Source organism: Schistocerca americana, chromosome 1, assembly GCF_021461395.2.
Source record: "Schistocerca americana isolate TAMUIC-IGC-003095 chromosome 1, iqSchAmer2.1, whole genome shotgun sequence".
Classification (NCBI taxonomy): Eukaryota; Metazoa; Arthropoda; class Insecta; order Orthoptera; family Acrididae; genus Schistocerca; species Schistocerca americana.
Genome location: NC_060119.1, coordinates 1,000,520,707 through 1,000,543,548, shown reverse-complemented (window position 1 = coordinate 1,000,543,548; position 22,842 = coordinate 1,000,520,707).

Genomic DNA, 22,842 nt, shown 5'->3' with positions numbered 1-22,842 from the left:
GCTATGCCAATAATTAACTCATTTTGAATGATGACTTCTGAATAATGCATAAAAATGCTTTGTAACTGGCCAATGAGTGCCAATAATTACTGTATTGAGATGACTTATGAATAATGTTCTGTAATACTCCATACATAATACTTAAATGCTGTGTAAATAGCCAATGAATGCCAATAATTATTCAGAATGGTTGATACACTAGTGTAATTCTATGATGACTAGCATAGGACTTAATGTGTCCTTCACCTTCTGACCTAATTACCAGCAATTACTACAATATCCGTTTGTCCTGTCCATCCTCGTGATCATGGAGAACCATATTTGGTTTGTGCACTAATTCTACGTTGATGTAAGAGTATGGGTTCTACCAGAATGTGGTGTTGACATCCAACTATCCACCACCGTGACCAAAGGAGATGTCATGATGGTCCTACTGTTTGGTGTACCTAATGTACTACCAAAATGATAACATAAAATATTAATATGAGATTTCAGTGTCTTGGCTACACTGATGAATACTTCAGGGAAAAGAAGTTCAGATTGTCTCACTTGGTGTTGTGCTTGGTGTTGTGTAGAAAGATATGGACTTTCAGTGCAGTTACGTGCAACCTACTGTGCTACAACCATGATGCAATCCTTCCCATTCCTTTCCTAGTTCTTGTAAAATGGTAAAGACTTATACAGCGCGTTTAAATTCTTGTAAAATGATAAAGACATATACAGTGCGTGTGCACTTCATTTCATTTGTTAATAAGATCAGTTGTCCTAAATATGCTAAAGACTTCTACAGTGTGTGTGCACTTTATTTCTTTTCTTAAAGTATTCAGTTTTTGCAAAATGTTAAAGACTTTTACAGTGCGTGTGCACTTCATTTCATTTGTTAATATGATCAGTTGTCCTAAATATGGTAAAGAATTTTACAGTGCATGTGCACTTTATTTCTTTTCTTAATGTATCCAGTTATTGAAAAATGCTAAAGACTTTTACAGTGTGTGTGCACTTTATTTCATTTGTTAATGTATTCAGTTCTTGTAAAAAATGCTAAAGACTTATACAGTGCATGTGCACTTCATTTCATTTGTTAATATAATCAGTTGTCCTGAGTATGCTAAAGATTTTTACAGTGCGTGTGCACTTTATTTCATTTGTTAATGTGATCAGTTCATGTTAAAATATTAAAGACTTATCCAGTACATGTGCACTTTATTTCGTTTCTCAATATGTTTAAATTCTTGTAAAATGGTGAAGAATTCTGCAGTGCGTGTGCACTTTATGTCATTTGTTAATATATTTTGTACTCATTGCGTATAGATTTAGTCATTTCTTAATATGTTCTGAACTCAGTGCGTGTGCACTCTATTTCATTTCCTAATATGTTCTGCACTTATCAATAATGTATATACTCTGTGACTGTAGCCTTAGTATACTAAATAGATTATGGGAAAATTTGTTGCTCATGGCAAGTCCAATTGACTCACCATCGCTCCAAAATTTTTGCCCCCCCCCCCCTCTCCAGTGGAGGGTTATGTAAGAGGTCCATGATTAAAGAATTTGTTGCTAGCGCACTCGAGCAGATGTAATTTCGATGGATTGCTCACGCGCTGCCTGCGATATGTAAGCTGTATTAGAATCTCAGACCGAAGAGCAGCGTTGTATGCAGTAGGAGTAAGTAGTTGCTAGCGAGCAGTCTGGTGTCTCCAGTTGGCTGGGCCGGTCATGGGGAGCGATGGTAGTACCTGAGCATTGTAGTATAAGGTAAAAGCAGCCTCGCGCATATGTAGTACTGTTATGTCAAGCCCCATGTAAATGTTTTTAAAAAATCTCTTCATAATAATCTTTCTTATAAAAAAATTAACTTCTGATAATCATTTATTTCAATTTAAAGAATTTACTAATTTCTCCAATCCATGGTCATCCCGATTATTGTAGAGAAAAATCAGTTGTTTCGTTTTATACATGACAAATCTATCGGCCTGCATTGCACTGGGCTGTGCCAGAAAAATTTATTATAAGAGCAGATATATATGCGTTATCCGGAGACTTTATTGAGGTAAGAATTTTCAATTTATTCAGAATGATCTTTCAGGGCCATGGCGCAGCGCTGCTGACGTCCAAAATTCACCAGTTTAAATTCACAGTCAATTATTGAAAGGTTATCTATGAGACACATTCTTTTATCTGGAGGTTAGTCGCATTGTATTATCGGTAGTATACAGAATTTGTTTATTGGGAGGTTACGCTGAATGTGAATGATATAAATAATTATATTTTACTGTTGGGAGGTTTCGGAATTTTTTTGTATGGAGGTTACACACTGTTTCTACACAACAAACTTCCTCTTTTTCAACATTATACAAATCGTTATTAGTTGTTGTCCTTGTTCTTATACTTTTGCAGTTTGCCCCTGTAAACCAAAATCAAAGCCACATTGGCCTACTTTATAGTCAAAAACAGAGCTATTCCACTATGAATCTCCTTTAAGTTGCTATGTCACCAGGACAATTTTAGAGATTATAAACTTCATTCAGACAGTGTCAGACATGGTATGATGTTATAAAACATGTACGTTTACATCAACATCTGCATCTACATGACTAGCCTTAAATTCACAATTAAGTACTTAGCAGACGGTTCATCGAACCATCTTCAAGCTATTTCAGTACCGTTCCACTCTCGAACAGCGCGCAAGAGAACCGAACACTTAAAATATTTCCGTGCGAACTCTGATTTATACTACTACAATGAACATTTACCCATGTGTAGATGTGCTCAAACAACATATTTTCGTATTCGAAAGAGAAGGTTGGTGACTGAAATTTCATGAATGGATCCTGTCGCAATGAAAAACACCTCTGTTTTAATGATTGCCACCTCACTTCAGGCGTCATACCCGTGACCTTTTCTCCCCTGTTATAACATAAAACGATTTGTCCTTCTTTGAACCTTTTCAGTGTCCTCACAGCAGTACTCCGAAAGAAAACAGACAAGTGTAGTGTATGCAGTCTCTTTGGTAGACATATTGCACTTTTAAGCGTTCTGTGAAAGAGTGCAGTCTTTGCGTCGCTTTTCCCACAAAATTATCTATGTGATTGTTTCAATTTAAGTTCATCATAATTGTAATCCCTATGTATTTATTTGGATCAGCAACCTTTAGAGATGTGTGAATTACCTAAAAGTAAATTAGAAGCTAATATTACAACTCTTCCTTTATTGTATAGTAAAAACGTAAAGGTATAATATCAGGACGTTTAATAGCTCAGCGTGTAGTAGATACGACAGGACATTCAAAAACATGTTACATGGGAAACACCCCATCAGATTCTCCTCCCGTCAAATATAGTAGTAAAATGGCCCAATGGATAGCTCGTAAAAAATTGGACACAGATCCAGCATGAAAACAGGTAATAGGTGAACTGAACGATGAAAAAAGAAGCAAAATAGAAAGAGTGAACGTTCCGAGTTCAAGATATGCAGAATCTAACGAATTTCGACAGCCATCACGTCTTGGTTATGTGGTACGCTGTTGGACTAGGAAGGGGGAGATCCGTGTTCCTATCTTCCTCAAATTTTTTTCACAAAATTGGGAACTGTCCGTTCGGCCATTGACGTATCTGTTCGCTGTGTTCAAGTCTGTGTCTGTGTCGTGGTGTAACGTCCTTTTGCAACAGAGAGGTGTGAGAAAGGGACCTCCAAACCTCCTGTTTGTCTTACATGAGTACCATGTGCTATGACTTTTGTGTTCAATTTGGAAGATTTGACTCTTGAATTTCTTTGTTGTAATATAGTTCACAGCCGTTTTCATTTCTTTGAGAGGCCTATGCGGCATCTCGCCTGTTCTCACTATTCATCACATTTACTTGCAATGGTAATATATACTTACCTCATAACTGACATTCTATAAACAATGTGTGCTACCACAATTGCCAAGGCTACAGATGGAGAACAGACGCGTCAATGACGGAATGGAAAGAAAGGGGCCCGAGGGAAGTTTGAACGGGGATCTCCCACTTTGCATTTCAACACCTAGACAACACAACCAAGGCGCTGTGTTCTTGCAGTTCGCTTAGTGTTGCGCATCTTGAGTTTGGACCGTATACTGTTTCTATTTTGCTTATTTTTTCACAGTTCAGTACGCCTTCTTCCTGTTTTCATGGTTGATCTGTATTCACTTTTTGATGGGCTATCTGCTGCGCCATCTTACCAACATATCTGAGGGGGATGCGAATGCCAACTTCCCTTATTAGCATAATACTAATCCCTAGGCAGTTGTAATGCTGAAATAGTGGTCATACTATTTCGAAATAAATTGATTTCGTTTGGACATGTAATTATATGGAATGCAATTGGAACCTGTACAACAACATGGATACGTAGAACTATATACAGCAAAATAAGCTCTTCGAAATGGTAACGAAACTCAAACGTTCAGCTTACGTAAGGTTTCTTTTTTCCTTTATTGTAAGGGCTGGAAGCGGCACTATATACCGCTCTTCAGCCGAGTAATAGATTTAATGAAAACGATACAAATAAAACTCGATAAAAATGGGGACATAAGAACATATAAGGGGATAGAGTGGGGGTTAAGATGTACACTTACACAGAGACATTCATGTGACACAGTAAGAAAGTCCACATAAAGATAAAAAAATACAGTTGACGATTCATGGAGCATGCACAAGTTAAAAGTTGGCCGTAGTATTAAAACCCTCCAGAGCGAAGACACTTTAAAACCAATGCACAGACGGAGAACACATGACGAAGAATAAGCTGCCCAGAGGGACCTGTTGAGGGAGGGGAGGCCACAGAAGAGGGAAAAACAGGGAAGAGGAAAGGGCAGCGATCGAGGGTGAGCTGGAGGTGGCAGAAGGAAGGGGATGGGGTCGCACCAAGGGGCAGGAGACGGGCTGGGTGGGGGATGGAGAGGGAATGCAATTCAGGAGAGAGTGCCGAGATGCACAAGGAATGCACTGAAAGGGAGGGGGTGGAGGAGGAGGAAAATACCACTCAGGGGAAGGGCAGAGGAGGGAGAGGGAGCCCTAAGGAAGAGGAGGAGGAGGAAGGTGGGGTTAGAGTTGGTGGGAGGTGTAGATATCAGGGCAAAGCTCATCATCTAGGATGCATTGCGAAAGGATGTGGAGGGTCTGGAGATGTGCATGACAGTATGGTAAAGGAGCAGCAATGGGCTGAGGGTACAGAGGACAGCCGTCTGGGTTCAGAGGTCATCCTCAGGTCGTACAGGCGGTTGGCGGAATTGGTGAAGGCGGAAAGCCTCGCTTGCAGGGTGGAATCTGAGGTAACTATTTGTAGTATCGTTCCCAGAACCGATCGCGGTTTTCTGGTTTGGAGCCGAGTAGAAGGCTTAAACCAGAGGCTCAGATGATTCTGCGGAGATATGGGGTGCAAATTACTCGACCTCCGCTATCGGGTGGAGAAATGTAGGGTCCATCTGAATAGGTCAGGCGTGCACTGCACGCAGGAAGCGGCTATAAGGGTAGCGGAGTACGTGTGGAGTGCACATGTGGGTTTTTTAGGTTAGAGAATTCCCTCCCTAGGCCCGACAAGACGCCTCCTGCGACACGGCAAGGTAGGAGAAGGCAAAATGCAACAGGGAATAACAATATTAATGTGCTAATAGTAAACTGCAGGAGCGACTGTAGAAAGGTCCCAGAACTGCTCTCATTAATAAACGGTCACAATGCCCATATAGTACTAGGGACAGAAAGTTGGCTGAAACTAGACGTAAACAGTAATGAAATCCTAAACTCAGATTGGAATGTATACCGCAGAGACAGGCTGGACAGTGAAGGGGGAGGCGTGTTTATAGCGATAAGAAGTGCAATAGTATCGAAGGAAATTGACGGAGATCCGAAATGTGAAATAATTTGGGTGATGGTCACGGTTAACCGTAGGTGTACCATAGGTCTCTAGAAGACCGTAGCGTTCCAAAGGATTGGAAAAGGGCACAGGTCATCCCCGTTTTCAAGAAGGGACGTCGAACAGATGTGCAGAACAATAGACCTATATCTCTAACGTCGATCAGTTGTAGAATTTTGGAACACGTATTATGTTCGAGTATAATGACTTTTCTGGAGACTAGAAATCTACTCTGTAGGAACCAGCATGGGTTTCGAAAAAGACGGTCGTTTGAAACCCAGAGAGTCATAGATACGGGTTCACAGGTAGATGCCGTGTTTCTTGACTTCCGCAAGGCGTTCGATACAGTTCCCCACAATCGTTCAATGAACAAAGTAAGAGCATATGGACTATCAGACCAATTGTGTGATTGGATTGAAGAGTTCCTAGATAACAGAACGCAGCATGTGATTCTCAATGGAGATAAGTCTTCCGAAGTGCGAGTGATTTCAGGTGTACCGCAGGGGAGTGTCATAGGACCGTTGCTATTCACAATATACATAAATGACCTTGTGGATGACATCGGAAGTTCACTGAGGCTTTTTGCAGATGATGCTGTGGTGTATCGAGAGGTTGTAACAATGGAAAATTGTACTGAAATGCAGGAGGATCTGCAGCGAATAGACGCATGGTGCAGGGAATGGCAATTGAATCTCAATGTAGACAAGTGTAATGTGCTGCGAATACATAGAAAGATAGTTCCCTTACCTTTTAACTACAAAATAGCAGGTCAGCAACTGGAGCAGTTAACTTCCATAAATTATCTGGGAGTACGCATTAGGAGTGATTTAAAATGGAATGATCATATATAGTCGATCGTCGGTAAAGCAGATGCCAGACTGAGATTCATTGGAAGAATCCTAAGGAAATGCAATCCGAAAACAATGGAAGTAGGTTACAGTACGCTTGTTCGCCCACTGCTTGAATACTGCTCAACAGTTTGGGATCCATACCAGATAGGATTGATAGAAGAGATAGAGAAGATCCAACGGAGAGCAGCGCGCTTCGTTACAGGATCATTTAGTAATAGCGAAAGCGTTACGGAGATGATAGATAAACTCCAGTGGAGAGACGCTCAGTAGCTCGGTGCGGGTACGGGCTTTTGTTAAAGTTTCGAGAACATACCTTCACCGAAGAGTCAAGCAGTTATATTGCTCCCTCCTACGTATACCTCGCGAAGAGACCATGAGGATAAAATCAGAGAGATTAGAGAGCACACAGAAGCATACCAGCAATCCTTCTCTCCACGAACAATACGAGACTGGAATAGAAGGGAGAACCGATAGAGGTACTCAAGGTACCCTCCGCCACACACCGTCAGGTGGCTTGCGGAGTATGGATGTAGATGTAGATGTAGTTAGAAGACACGATTGGGTGGGGGGAGCCAAGTTTGTGGAAGATCTACAAGGGATGAGGTCACAGAGAATCAGTATGGGGGGCAAGAGGTGGATATGGAAGGCAAGGTGGAGTGTATGGAGTTCAAAGATTTAGAGGGCTTTATAGAACCTGGGTGGGGAGGAAATCCAGCCAATGCTGGCATAACAAAGGACAGGACAGATCAACGATTTGTAAGTCTGAAGGATGGTGTAATGATGCAGTTCCCATGTCCAGCTGGATGGGAGTTTTGGAGGCAGAGCCTATTGTGGGCATTAGTTTGGATTGTAAGGAGATGGGGAGTTGAGGTGAGGTGAAGGTTGATGGTGAGGGCAAGGTATTTTAGGGTAGGAGTGAGGGGGATAGAACAACCATAAATGGTGAGGCAAAAATGGTTGAGCCAAACAGAGCAGTTCGGTATGGCCTGTGATAAGTGCCTGGGCCTTGGAAGGGTTAATGAGAGGTAGCCACTGGTTGCACCAGGCAGTGAACTGGCAAGGAGGGTTTGAAGGGTACATAGTGGCGGTTGAATTGTATGATAAAGGGCCAGGAAGGCGGTGGCATCAGCTAATTGGAGGAGGTGAACAGGTGGGGGAGGTTTGTGCATATCTACAGTATACATCAGATAGAGGAAAGGGGGAAGGATGGAGTCTTGGACCATGCCGGAGTATGGGAGTTGATGTTGTGGATAGGAGGGATGACAGGAGAGGAAGGAAGCAACGATACAGACGAAATTGACGGGAAGAGAGCAGGTCTGGAGTTTAAAGAGGAGCCTGATATGCCAGGCACAGTCATAGGCGTTCTGGAGGTTGAGGGAAACAAAAATAGTGGAGCGATGGGAGTTAAGTTGGAGGGGTAGAACAATGGTGAGGTTAAGGAGCTGGTCATCAGCTGAGGAGGAGGGCTGGAAGCCACACTGGGTAAGGGGAAATAGGTGGTGCTGGTTAATGTGGTGATGAATACAACAGGAGAGTATAGTCTCAAATACCTTACTGAACATGGAGGTTAGGCAGATGGGACGACAGGAAAAGGCATAAGAGGGGGGGGGGGGGCGGGTTATTGGGTTTGGTTGTGGGTTGGGTCTTACATAGGTCAGGGTAAAACACGGTGGAGAGGAGGACATTTCACAGAGTAGCAAGGACAGCCAAGAAGGAGTGGGGGGTTTCCTTGAGGTGACAATAGGTGACACTGTCGTGACCAGGGGCAGTGTTGTGTTTGGAGCAGAGGATGAGTTAGTTGTTGTGTGCAGCTATTGGAGTGCTTATGTCTGAGGGGGGTAACTGATCCAGGTACCAGAAACTCGGGGCGAGTGGTGGGAAAGAAGCATCAGTGCATTAAAGGGCTGTGGAGAAGTTATCAAAATGGCGATTGTTGGGAATGGAGAAGACTCAGAGAGGTGAGAAGCAAAATCGTTAGCCTTAATGAGGCTGTCAGGAAAGGAGCAGTTGTCGTGGGGAAGGAGATAATGTGGGGTGGGGTGGTTACCAGTAAGGCAGTGTAAGGCAGACCAGTAATTGAAGGAGTTGACATGGAGGTCAGAGTTGAGGCATATATATGTCAAGTGCCTGTCCCAGCATTTCTGTGCTGTTAGGAAGTTTCGAATGTGTCGTTGCAATTACTACTGGCAGAGGAGTGTATCCCTGTCATGGATGCAGAGGAAGATTAGGGCAGTGAGAGTGGACAAGTTTGGTGGCAACTTGGGCCTCCATAGCGTCATGGTGGTCTTCTGGAGGAAGAATGAGGCATAGGTAATGTAAGTGGGATGGTGAAAGGTGAGGCAATGAATTCTCAGTAGGCATCCCAGTTGGCAAAGCGTTAGTCATGGACAGTGAAGGGGCAGTGGGGTGGGGAGCAGGAGGAGGGCGATGGATTGAGGAGATCTTGAAAAGGACTGGAATATGGTCATCACCAATGGGGTCAAGGACATCCACAGCAATACGAACAAGGATGTTGAGGGAAGCTTGGATGACATCTGGGGTGGAATTACTTTCAGGGCAGGTGTGGTGTGGGAGAGGAACAAGGTCACTGTGGAGGGTGCGAGGAACTGATACCACTGCTGATGGTGGCGGGATCATGGCTGTGGATGTTGAGTCTGTGGATATCACATAGGTGGAGAAGGTGTGGTCAACTTGGGAGATGAAGTCATAGGGAGAGGAGCTGTGGGTTGGATACAGAGTGTGGCACAGGTGATAGTGAGAGAGGAAAAAAGATGCTGAGGACCAGGTGTATGGTCAGGTCATTGAGCAGAGGTTGTGGCCAGACAGAGATATGCTAAGTTGGCCAATAGTGAGCCCACCTAGTACGAGGGGAAGGAGATTGTTGGTGCAGTGAAATAGGTAGGGAGAGGTGCATATAACGTGTTGAGGTTGGAGGAAGGTTTTTTAAGGGTGAAGGAGTCTACCTGATCTGGGACAGGGTGTGCATAAGAGATATTTGTTGGCAGGGGGGGATTGAATGTTTAGGTATAGGAGATTCTACTGATGGCAAGCGAGTGGGAGAGGGGGATAGGGCGAAGGGAGTAGAGGGAGGTGGGGAGAGGCTTAAATGAGGGTGTTGAGGTGGGTGAAGACGAAGTGGGCCTGGCTGTGAGAATATGTCGTGTAGGCATTCAAATGGAACAAAGAGCAAGTGGCAGGGGAGATCTAATTGAGGGTGTGGAGGTGTTAGAAGGAGTGGATATTCAGGAACCTAAAGATTTCTTTGGCTGTAGGGGGACGGTAGAGAGATTTGTTCAGGTGGATGGGCTGATCCATGGGGTAAACAGTGGTGCAGGTGGGCGAATTTTTGCAGTTTTGAGTGATTTGGTCGTTGCAGAGAAGACAGCATTGGCAGAGGTAGAGTTGAAAAGGGGAACTGGAGGGTTCAATGGTGTGGTGACAGTGGAAAATCAGGGCCCCGTGAGTTATGAGATGATGGACGGAGAAGGTGGACTCTGTGAAGACATGCATCAGGAAGGTAAGACCAGAGTTGCTATAGATACATCAGGCCGATCATGTTTCCAGGGTGGGGTAGTCATTCAATTCCACAAACACCTCTGCCTCCATGACCACAGGGCTGAGTTTTGTAATCATGGTGGTGAGGGTTGGCAGATGACGAGATGTTGGGGCTCAAGGGGAGAGGTAAGGAAAGGTGTGAGAGACCCATATGGGCCAAAGGTGATCCAGTGAAGTTTCTGGAGGAGGTCAGAGTGGAAAGAGGGAGAGGGCGATTTGATAGGGACAGAGTGTCTGTGGGGGATAAGCTGAGCAATGGGGGCACTGGGGATATACTTACAGATTTCTGGGATGAGGGTATGGGCATCAAGGAATTTAGGATTGGGGTTGGAAAGGACGAATGTATGGAGGGTGGGAGCTGTGGATGCAGGAAGAGTGGTGGTGGCCATGGGGGGATCAAAAGGAAGTTCCTTGAAGGAGGGAGTGGAGGCATGGTCAGCACTCAGGTATTTGGGGAGTTTTTTGGTGGGGGTGGCATGGGAGGAGAAGTGAGGGACTGGTTGGATTGGGAGGTGCCATGAGGCAGGCCCCTTTTGTGAGGTGGAGGCACTTGGAAGGGAGGGTGAGTGCTCCATGGTGGCGACTGTGGTGCGGTAGGCAGTGACATGGTGAGGAGAAGCAGTGGCAGTTGTAGCATGGTGAGTGGAGAGTGGAGAAAAGTCATCACAACGGGTGGTAGTGGCGAGAGGGGTGGCAGGAGCAGAGCAGGGGAAGGAGGAGCAGGAGCTAGCGCGGGTGCAGTGTACAGGTGGGAATACAGGGATGGGGAGGAGATAGAAGGGGACGAGACTGTGAGGAGGTGAGGTGGAGTTGGCAGGGGAAGCCCATGGTAGGCAATCTAGAAGGTAATGATGGGGGCAGGTGAAAGGGAGGTGTATAGGATGGTAATGGTGGTGTTGATGGTGGACTGTGCAGTCTACCGGCGACAGGTGTCGTGAAAGAAGGGAAAGAAACAAAGACAGAGTGACAGTGAGCACCAGGCAGCCGACAGACGGACGGACGGACAGAAGCAGCAGATGGCAGCAGACATGAGGGGGTCTTCCAAAGCTTCAATTTCGCCCTCAGGGTAGCCCAAGCGGCCGGTATCTTCCAATTTGTAATGTGTGGGAAGCTTTCGTAAGGTTAACCACAATGCAATGTAGATGTAATGTAATTACGAGTATATTCAGAGCGAGAAGTTAAATTTACTATGCTAATAATGTTGAACACATGGCAAGTAAGCATGTACATGTTACGATAAGGTTGAGAAGTGGGTGAAATGAATAACATGATGTAATAACGTTGGTGTAATGCCAAAGCACCGATGAACTACACAGCATTTGTAACTAAAGGAGCTACACAGCAAGGCAGGTACATTTTGGTGGCGGCCTGCGAGAGCAGTGGCTCCATGTGGCTCGAGAGAATCTATATAGAAAGCCTGGCAAGATAGCAATATCAGATCGGCCCATAAAAATCATAGCACTATTGTAGCACTTAGCTATAATAATTGCATCATACATAGCTCACGAATTGTAGATGATTGCGGCTAATCTAACCAGTCTTAGATCAATTGGGTCAAATCCGAGATAAATGTATGAACCAGTTCCTACTGGAAAGCTCATGCTCATTAAGTATCCGATGATCCTATGTCTATGTCTTTCAAGTTCTTCCAAAATCACTGATGGCTATGAGGGACGACCTTAAGCCTTTCAGGTATCGGTTACAGGCCATGCTTCTTCGTTTCCAAAAACTGTCCCGGAGCGCTGGCACAAATGGGATATGAGTGCTCTCGATATCTAGAACTGAAATCTCTCCCCATCTTACCAATACAGAAATTAACGCAAGCACAACATCATATCGTATATACACCCGATTTACTGAAAATGCTTCTTGGTTTCTGTCCTACGTCATGCCTTAATCGCACGTGTAAACTGATGTTATACTTTTCAAAACTTCTGCAATTTTGTCACAGTGCTGACCGTTGTAGGTTAAGCTGACAAAACGACCTTTTTTATCCTCTTTTCTGACTACCTTGGATTTCGTATTCTATGTATCATAAAAAAATTATAAATACTTTTAGCCTTGTACCCACTTGCTACACCCACTTGATCAGTCGTCTGCATTTCCTTACACTTTGTCAGCTGAGTCATTTCTAACTTTAAAATTATGAATATCTATATTTCATTTAGTGATGGTAGTAACCTGGTAATAGCTGGACTATCATATGATCTAATACTACACCAAAAAGTTTTCTTAAAAATTACAAACATCCCTTTCAATGTACAATAATTCCTTTTTAAATTATTGCTACTAATCTAGGCTCAGCTAAATGAGTCTGTTGTAAATCATTTATTATATGTTCGTTTATTGTAATATAATAGAACTGGATTATACTTATCTAACATTTAACTTAGTGATGGTTGTAAGCTTATTCCCTCGCAACTTATATTTTATTTCTTATCTTTACCAATTTTGTGTTCATATTGTACCACACCAGTTACTGGTTGCAAACATATCTTCTGTTGTCCTTGTTGACTAAAGATTATCTTTGTAAGGTTGTTCGCGATGCTACATAACGACGCACATTTCATGCTGTCAGTATATGAGCTTGTCCTCCATAAAAGTAGCATAAATGTATCTTTCTCAAGTTATTCAAGGTTCTGACATGGAGTTAATTGCAATGCACAGTTATTCGTAAAGTTACTGTTTGATTTTTTCGTACGGTTAATGCTAGTGCCAACTACTGGCCTTCGTTTATTTCTTTGATAGCTTAATCGCCACACTCAATTTCGCACTGGACTTCTCCGAATAGACAACGACAATATAAAATATGCCTACAGGAGATGAGATCCGTATTACATTCATTTTATGTGCTCATTTTTGTAAGTTTAGTTCTAAAGTTTGATTTAAATTTAAGTATGTTACTAATTGAAGTTCCAGTAAATGATATAGTTGGATCATTACTTACGTTATTATGTACATATTTTCCATCGTTAATTTTATTGTACCATTTATTCAACAGCTTCATTCTGATGCTGAAATTGTGAATGTTGTAACCCTTAATAAAGAACTGCGCGACCAAAACATTTCTGTATTTCAAGGTAGTGCCAAATAGAAAGACCTGCGTCTACCATGAATGTAGTTCTACATCAAGTAATGGAACTTTTATGACTTCGTTGGTGAAGGAATTTCTAAAAACCATGTTTACTAACTTCACTTTACCGGCACTTTTGTCGATAACATTACCATCGCTTTCGCGCAGTGAATGTATTGATTATCTCTTGTCGCTGGTGTACTTCACGTACGACTGGAATTTCTTTGGATTCTCTACCAGATGTCGAGATCCAGTTTCGTTTGGAATCGATTAAAAGTACCTCACACTAAAGGAGGCGCTAAATTTTGAGCGTAAGCAGCGTCTTTGATTAGTAATCAAAATGTCATCAGTGCTGGGTTCTAAACTCGCCACTGCTTAAATTTTGATTAATTTTCAGCAATGGGGACCAAAGACTTCCGAAATAAGAAGTCACTCTCGTTCTGCCCACGGCCTTGTCAAAGAGGGTGGAGGAGCGGACAGACGTTCAGGACACTCTCTTGTCCTAGGGGTGGGAAACAGCCCCTAAAGACGGAACATTCTGCAATGATCAATGGCGTGAGGATGCAGAAGGCAATGGAAATCACTGCATTAAAGTCACATAACATGTATCCACAGGACATGTGGCATGTAACTGAAAAAGTGTCATTATGTTATTTCACACCCACGAGTGGCGGACGAAGACATGCTGATGGTGTAGCCATATTCTACCACCACGGGGCCACAAACCCTGCCGAGCACCTCGATGTCTGGCAAATCAGTGCTTGGCCGCCGGCTCATGGGTAGAACGCGAGGATCCAGCACTTCCTGTCTCTGCCGAGATGTTAACCCAGGACTTCTATGCTCGTGAACACTGGAACCTTACACAGCTGGATGTACATGCAGTTACCATTCCCAGACCGCCCATACTTCGACTGGCGAGTTCGAGCCTCTAACAGTGTAAGACCATTGGCAATGGGGCATCCTGCTAGCAGAAAGAGGTCGGTTTACCAGATGACGTTGTGACAGAGCATTCACATTGCCCACATCAACACTTGCAGTTGCCAAGTTACATGATTGTAAACAAACAGTAATAGAGAAGTTCTTATATCTACAAATTGTCTTCTTCTGCTGCACCTGCCTCCATCTTCAGCAGAAAAGCGCCAACATAGCCAGACATCCTGCCATCCCATTATACTTCGAACAGAAACCTCTGGATATTCGAAAGTTGTGACTGGTTCAATAACTGTTCACCATAGTGAAGTGATATCGAATTTAAGGGTTATTGTATTCCATTCCTTAATTATGAAAATCAGCTGTCAGTTAAAGCATCAGACACTGACCACATAAAAGTTCTTCACCATTTTGTATCAAGTTTCTAATGGCGAGTATTGTGATGTGTCCATCTCAACCAGGTTTGCATCCCAATATCGCCATCAAAACGTGGGTTTCTTCAATATAAACGAGTCATTAATCATGGCAATTTATTTTTATTACACGCTATGGATAACTTGAATGAAAATAATCCACTTCACACCAGGCACGCTAGGGGGGGGGGGGGGGGGGGGGGGACGGCTGATGTATGAAGTATATTGTCATTTATTGTGAGCGAACAACCGTTCTAAAGCTGCCATAGTTTACAGCCAAACCAAGATCATTCAGACCTAATGTATTGGCGGACAGGAACCGTTGAGCAGCGAGGAGTGTGGCTCTGAGAAATCGCATGCAGTCATCAGAATCACTAGTGAGTTCCAAAATGCTATGAGAGGTTTGCGTAAAAGTTGAAAGGTACGGGGTGTAGTGGTCGAGCAGCTCCTCATAAGATGTCATGAAAGTGTGCTCCCTGCCGCCGTTGGATAAGCAGCTGCCAGCAGCAAGTCGTATACTCTTAGTTCACTTATTTGTTACATAGTTTAATTCTTAATTTCTTTGCGTGTTTTTTGAGTACTAGCATTGTTTAATTCATAAATTTCAGGCGTATTATAGTATTTGAGAGTTGAAGGTGCGCGCTTTAGTACCTGAACAGTGTAAAATCGCGTAGTCGTCTGTCTTCTGTTTTTGTTTTGAACGGCCTGTGTCAATTGGTCACAGCCAATGTGCTCCTTGCCGCCGTTGGATAAGCAGCTGCCAGCAGCAAGTCGTATACTCTTAGCTCACTTATTTGTTACATAGTTTAATTCTTAATTTCTTTGCGTGTTTTTGGGTACTTACATTGTTAAATTCATAAATTTCGGGCGTATTATAGTATTTGTGCCTCAATAGTGTAAAATCGCGTAGTCTCCATCTGCCACCGAGCAGTGTGTCAGCAGTGCGCAAGTAGCAGCATTACTACATTTACTAGGCAACCTTGTATTTTAATGACCGTTTAAATTTTGTGTCCAATTGTTTGTGCTCTCTGTAGATTAGTTTAGACGTTCTTCGCACAACAGCTTTTAGCATGGATAGGGACTGCGACTGCTGCGTTCGGATGCGGGCTGAGTTGGCATTCCTTCGCTCCCATCTTCAGGCAGTGTTGGCTGAATCCCAGCTTCAGACAGTGTTGGTTACGGCCACACAGCTTGAGGCTGTTGCCAATGGACATCACTGTGGGGGGGCCGGATAGGGGTTTGTCGGGGACAGCCAGCTCGTCCCACACATCCCCCAATTGGACTACGGCTGTGGCTGCCCAGGATACTGCCCACATTGAGGCTGACCCCTCACCCGTGATAGAGTGGGAGGTCATCTCAAGGTGTGGCAGGGGGCTAAAGACATTCCAGAGGGCTGAGTGGAAGGCCTCTCCAGTTTGTTTGATGAACTGGTTTCAGGCCTGTCTCCAGCTGATACTGATCCTCGGCCTGACTTGGCTGCTTGTCCTGTTCCATAGATTGCCCCTCAGTCTGCAAGATCTGGGCGGTCGCAGAGGGTAGGCTTACTGCTAGATCGGAGCTCCAACGTCAGGCTTGTAATGGGGCCCCTTAGGGATATGGCAGGAAGAGAGGGGAAGAAAACCAACGTGCACTCCGTGTGCATACTGGAGGGAGTCATTCCAAACGTGGAAAGGGTCCTTCCAGATGCCGTGAAGGGTACAGGGTACACCCATCTGCAGGTGGTCGCTCATGTCGGCACCAATGATGTGTGTCGCTATGGATCGGATGAAATCCTCTCTGGCTTCCGGCGGCTATCTGATTTGGTGAAGACTGCCAGTCTCGCTAGCGGGATGAAAGCAGCGCTCACCATCTGCAGCATCGTCGACAGGACTGACTGTGGACCTTTGGTACAGGGCCGAGTGGAGGGTCTGAATCAGAGGCTGAGATAGTTCTGCAACTGTGAGGGCTGCAGATTCCTCGACTTGGGCCATAGGGTGGTGGGGTTTCGGGTTCCGCTGGATAGGGCAGGAGTCCACTACACACAGCAGGCGGCTACACGGGTAGCAGGGGTTGTGTGGCGTGGAATGGGTGGTTTTTTAGGTTAAACGGCCTTGGGCAAGCACAGAAAGGGCAACAGCCTCAAAGGGTGCGGAGCAAAGTCAGGACTTGCGGGAACCAAGCCCCATACGGTATTGTAATTGTAAACTGTCGGAGCTGCGTTGGTAAAGTACCAGAACTTCAAGCGCTGATAGAAAGCACCGAAGCTGAAATCGTTATAGGTACAGAAAGCTAGCTGAAGCCAGAGATAAATTCTGCCGAAATTTTTACAGAGGCACAGACGGTGTTTACAAAGGATAGATTGAATGCAACCGGTTCAAAAATGGTTCAGATGGCTCTGAGCTCTATGGGACTTAACTGCTGTGGTCATCAGTCCCCTAGAACTTAGAACTACTTAAACCTAACAACCTAAGGACATCACACACATCCATGCCCGAGGCAGGGTTCGAACCTGCGACCATAACGGTCTCGCGGTTCCAGACTGAAGCACCTAGAACCACACAGCCACCACGGCCGGCAATGCAACCGGTGATGGCGTGTTTGTCGCTGTTAGTAGTAGTTTATCCTGTAATGAAATAGAAGTGGATATTATTATGGGTGGAGGTTATACTCAACAACCGAGCTAGTTTAATAATTGGCTCCATTTACCGACCTCCCGACTCAGCATCATTAGTGGCATAACAACTGACAGAAAATCTCAGATGTTTAGGACGGGTGGTAGGGACAGAGCATCGAGTGGCATTATACTGAGTGCACTATCAGAAAATTACCTCGAGCAATTAAACAGAGAACCGAGTCGTGGAGATAACATCTTGGATCTACTGATAACAAACAGACCCGAACATTCGACTCTGTAAGTGCAGAACAGGGAGTCAGTGATCATAAGGCCTATGCAGCATCCCTGAATATGGAAGTAAATAGGAATATAAAAAAAAGGGAAGAAGGTTTATCCGTTTAGCAAGAGAAATAGGAGGCAGATTTCAGACTACCTAACAGATCAAAACGAAAATTTCTTTTCCGACACTGACAATGTTGAGTGTTTATGGAAAAAGTTCAAAGCAAACATAAAATGTGCTTTAGACAGGTACGTGCCGAGTAAAACTGTAAGGGACGGGAAAAACCCACCGTGGTTCAACAACAAAGTTAGACAAGCAGAAGCTAAACGATGTCAAATTTAGCGTAAGGAGGGCTATGTGTGAAGCGTTCAGTGAATTTGAAAGTAAAATTCTATGTACCGATTTGACAGAAAATCCTAGAAAGTTCTGGTCTTACGTTAAATCAGTAAGTGGCTCGAAACAGCATATCCAGACACTCCAGGATGATGATGGCATTGAAACAGAGGATGACACGCGTAAAGCTGAAATACTAAACGCCTTTTCCCTAAGCTGTTTCACAGTGGAAGACCGCACTCCAGTTCCTTTTGTAAATCCTCGCACAAACGAAAAAATTGCTGACATCGAAATAAGTGTCCCAGGAATAGAAAAGCAACTGAAATCACTCAACAAAGGAAAGTCCACTGGACCTGACGGGATACCAATTCGATTCTACACAGAGTATGCGAAAGAACTTGCTCCTCTTCTAACTGCCGTGTACCGCAAGTCTCTAGAGAAACGGAAGGTTCCAAATGATTGGAAAAGAGCACAGGTAGTCCCAGTCTTCAAGAAGGGTCGTCGAGCAGATGCACAAAACTATAGATCTATATCTCTTACGTCGATCTGTTGTAGAATTTTACAACATGTTTTTTGCTCGCGTATCATGTCGTTTCTGGAAACCCAGAATCTACTCTGTAGGAATCAACATGGTTCCGTAAACAGCGATCGTGTGAGACCCACCTCGCTTTATTTGTTCATGAGACCCAGAAAATATTAGATACAGGCTCGCAGGTAGATGACATTTTCCTTGACTACCGGAAGGCGTTCGATACAGTTCCTCACTGTCGCCTGATAAACAAAGTAAGAGCCTACGGAATATCAGACCAGCTGTGTGGCTGGATTGAAGAGTTTTTAGCATGCGGAACACAACATGTAGTTCTCAATGGAGAGACGTCTGCAGACGTTAAAGTGATTTCTGGCGTGCCGCTGGGGAGTGTTATGGGACCATTGCTTTTCACAATATATATAAATTGAAACGTCACCTTAGAAAAATTATTCATGACTGTGCTTAAACTGACACACAATATTTTTAGCGCAACGCAATCTGACTTTCAATAATCCCTACAAAAGAATGGCCCTGACTAACATTAACCTATACCTTTCACAAATCACTTACCTCAGAAAAATCTTCGTTACTCGAACTACTGCAATACAGCGAGCGCCACTACTGCCAGATAAATAAAAGATTCAAACTACGGAAGCCACCAACTACTGATAGGCATAGTTAGCGAATAAAAAATTTTACTAGAGAACAAACAATGTATTTACCTTAATAGTGTTGAAAAATCATAATATACATAGAAGTTCATGACATCCAGTCTTACAAATTTCAAAACTCCGACATTTCTCTCCCCACATCCACCACTGCTGGCGGCTCACCTCCAACTGCGCAACGCTACGTGCTGTTAACATCCAGCTGCCAAACACTACAATGGCAGACAACAATGCAAACTACCCACAGACTGCACACAGCACAGCCAGTGATTTTCATACAGAGCGCTACGTAACGTTGCCAATAAGAAAATATAAACAGCCTACTTACATAGCCCCCATGCTCCCCACAAAAAATTTTACAATTGGTTTTGGGCAGTGGCCAATAATGATTTGATAAAATTTTTCATAATAACAATAACAAAGATATCAAATGCACACACTTATTGATACAATGTTGGTCAAAAGCTAAAATTTTCTCACAGTCCATCATAAAGGCAGTCCTGATCATTCATCACAGTAAAATTGCAGTGTTTTTCTCAAAGTCTGAGCAGTAAAAGAAAATGCACACGGAAGTAGTGGATTTCCATGCAGTCTTGAAGAAGTAGTGTTGTCCTTCCAACGGAAAGACAGTGCTGACTCTTGACATGCAGACAGGTAATGGGGCACAACAGAGCAAACCCACAGCAGAGTCAGTCGAAGTTTTGAAGAATATTGGTAGGTAGGTCATCACAGAGCAGACCAACTGTAGTCCTGGTAGAGATTACGGTATTAGTGGGCCATCAGAGATGCAGACCCACTGTAGTCCTTGTAGAGACGGCCAGCAGCCATCTCTTGTGACTGTGCAGGTGCACAATGACCATTGAAGCGTCTTGCAGATAATATAGCAAGTCCATAAACCACCACTTGTGCACTCACAAAGTTTTTGAAATTGTCCTTAGACCCACCAACGCTGTTATCCAGTCCCTTGCTGAATTATTAACAAACGTGCAAACACTAACACTCCCTATTTCTCACATATTGTCCATATACTATGACCAACAGAAACGTGCGCAGTGAAATGGAACTTACAAGTTAATAATATGATGAACTGGTGTCAATTACAATTTTATAACATAGGAATAATATAACATAACTGAAAAAAGGTGGGAATTTAATGAGATGGGACCTGGATAAACTGAAAGAACCAGAGGTGGTAGAGAGTTTCAGGGAGAGCGTAAGGGAACAATTGACAGGAATTGGGGAAAGAAATACAGTAGAAGAAGAATGGGTAGCTCTGAGGGATGAAGTAGTGAAGGCAGCAGACGATCAAGTGGGTAACAGAAGAAATATTGAATTTAATTGATGAAAGGAGAAAACATAAAAATGCGGTGAACGAAGCAGGCAAAAAGGAATACAAACGTCTCAAAAATGAGATCGACAGGAAGTGTAAAATGGCTAAGCAGGGATGGCTAGAGGACAAATGTAAGGATGTAGAGGCTTGTCTCACTAGAGGTAAGATAGATACTGCCTACAGGAAAATTAAACAGACCTTTGGAGAGAAGAGAACCACTTGTATGCATATCAAGAGCTCAGATGGCAACCCAGTTCTAAGCAAAGAAGGGAAGGCAGAAAGGTGGAAGGAGTATATAGAGGGAGATATGATACTGCGTGAAGAGTTTGACAGAGCACTGAAAAACCTGAGTCGAAACAAGGCCCCGGGAGTAGTCAACATTCCATTAGAACTACTGGTGGCCTTGGGAGAGTCAGTCATGACAAAACTCTACCATCTGGTTTGGTAGTTTGGACAAGAAGAGAATAGAAGCTTTCGAAATGTGGTGCTACAGAAGAATGCTGAAGATAAGGTGGGTAGATCACGTAACTAATGAGGAGGTATTGAATAGGATTGGGGAGAAGAGAAGTTTGTGGCACAACTTGACTAGAAGAAGGGATCGGTTGGTAGGACATGTTTTGAGGCACCAAGGGATCACCAATTTAGTATTGGAGGGCAGCGTGGAGGGTAAAAATCGTAGAGGGAGACCAAGAGATAAATACACCAAGCAGATTCAGAAGGATGTAGGTTGCAGTAGGCACTGGGAGATGAAGAAGCTTGCACAGGATAGAGTAGCATGGAGAGCTGCATCAAACCAGTCTCAGGACTGAAGACCACAACAACAACAACAACAACATAAAAATACAATTACAAAGGTACAAAACAATACAGATAACATTTGCAGTACAGGCTTTACAAAAGAATCGAAATAACATATACATCAGTGTTACAGGAATTATGACATGAGTACATACATAAAAGATCAGAATAACTTTTGAAACGTCAACTTACACATGAGCAATAAAACAGAACAGAATAAATAATGTCTAAACATCTTTACAAAGAAAATAACATATTATCAGAAAAATTCTACAACATAACTATTATTAGCTAAACACATTAAGACAGGAAAAACACAAATTCATATAGTGTAATAACACAAAAATACAGGACAGGGTTTGTTTTCAGTGTAACATTTGTTACTGCAGTCCAACCCAAAACTTCATTCCATAGATCTTTCGTCTTATTTCAACTCTTGTTTCCACCAAAAAAATCCTATCCAAGCATGCTTTCTGTATTTATATGTTCACATATTTCTTACCTCATTATTTATTTTCCATTATCTTACCTCATCATTTATTTCCAAGGAAATCCTACCTAAACCTGTTGTCCCTAAACCCTACTTTTTAGGTTCACATCCTCTTTCAAAATACATTTTTTGCCAAACCATTTTCTTGTAGCTTCTCAATGCATTTCTTCCAATTCATCACAACTTGTTCTCTTACATGGCCTACCCCATCTTAAGCTAACTTAAATCTACTGAGCTCAGATGCTAAACTAAGGGGCGAGGCAATGCAGCAGCACAAAACAATTAACACAAACAGCAATGTTAAAAAATGCAAATTGACAAAGCAAGCAGCATAAATTAGCAAAGCAAATGGAATATTACAACTAATATAAGGCAATGTGCAGCAAACAAGAAAAATAAATCTGTAGTAAAACTGGCTTAACAGAGTAATACAAGTCAACTTCAGAAACATTATGCCTGGCAAACAGCAGCAGCAAATGCAATAACTTATATCTAAACATAACAAAGCTCAAGCAGAAAAAATATTACAGTAAAAATGGCCATCTTTAATACCTATGTCACATCTTAACACTAGGGTGATGCATCACAAAAATTTACTCTGCAAGAAAATTACCAAGTCATTAAAAAAATTATTTATGCAACTCCTGTGAAGAGAAATGTCTATTTGTGCTCTCTTTTCTAGGAAAGTACATCATAAAGGTATTCTTTACTGGGTCTGTAGACAGAAAACAGTGATATTAGTACATCTATTAAATTTCATAATAACCAATACTGCAGTGTAGCTAGAAACTAGATATTAAAGAAAATGAGCGAATATGTACAAAGGAAAGCATGAAACATCATTCATTAGCCATATGACATTTCATTAGGTAGTAAAAAAAATCTCTCAACTAGAAAGACAGTAGTCATAATCAGGTGAATAGACATAAAAATATTTGTCGTCATTTCATTAGGCATTTCAGTAAATATCACAAATTAAGAGCTCCACAGTGTTATCATATGCTTTCAAGTTTGAGCGTGTCGTATTCGCGATGCTTTCTACAAAGGAATGTCAATAGCGAGGATAATGGCCCCCTTTTTTTTCTCCTCCTGTGCCTGTGAAAGGCACACACTAATGGCTTTTTT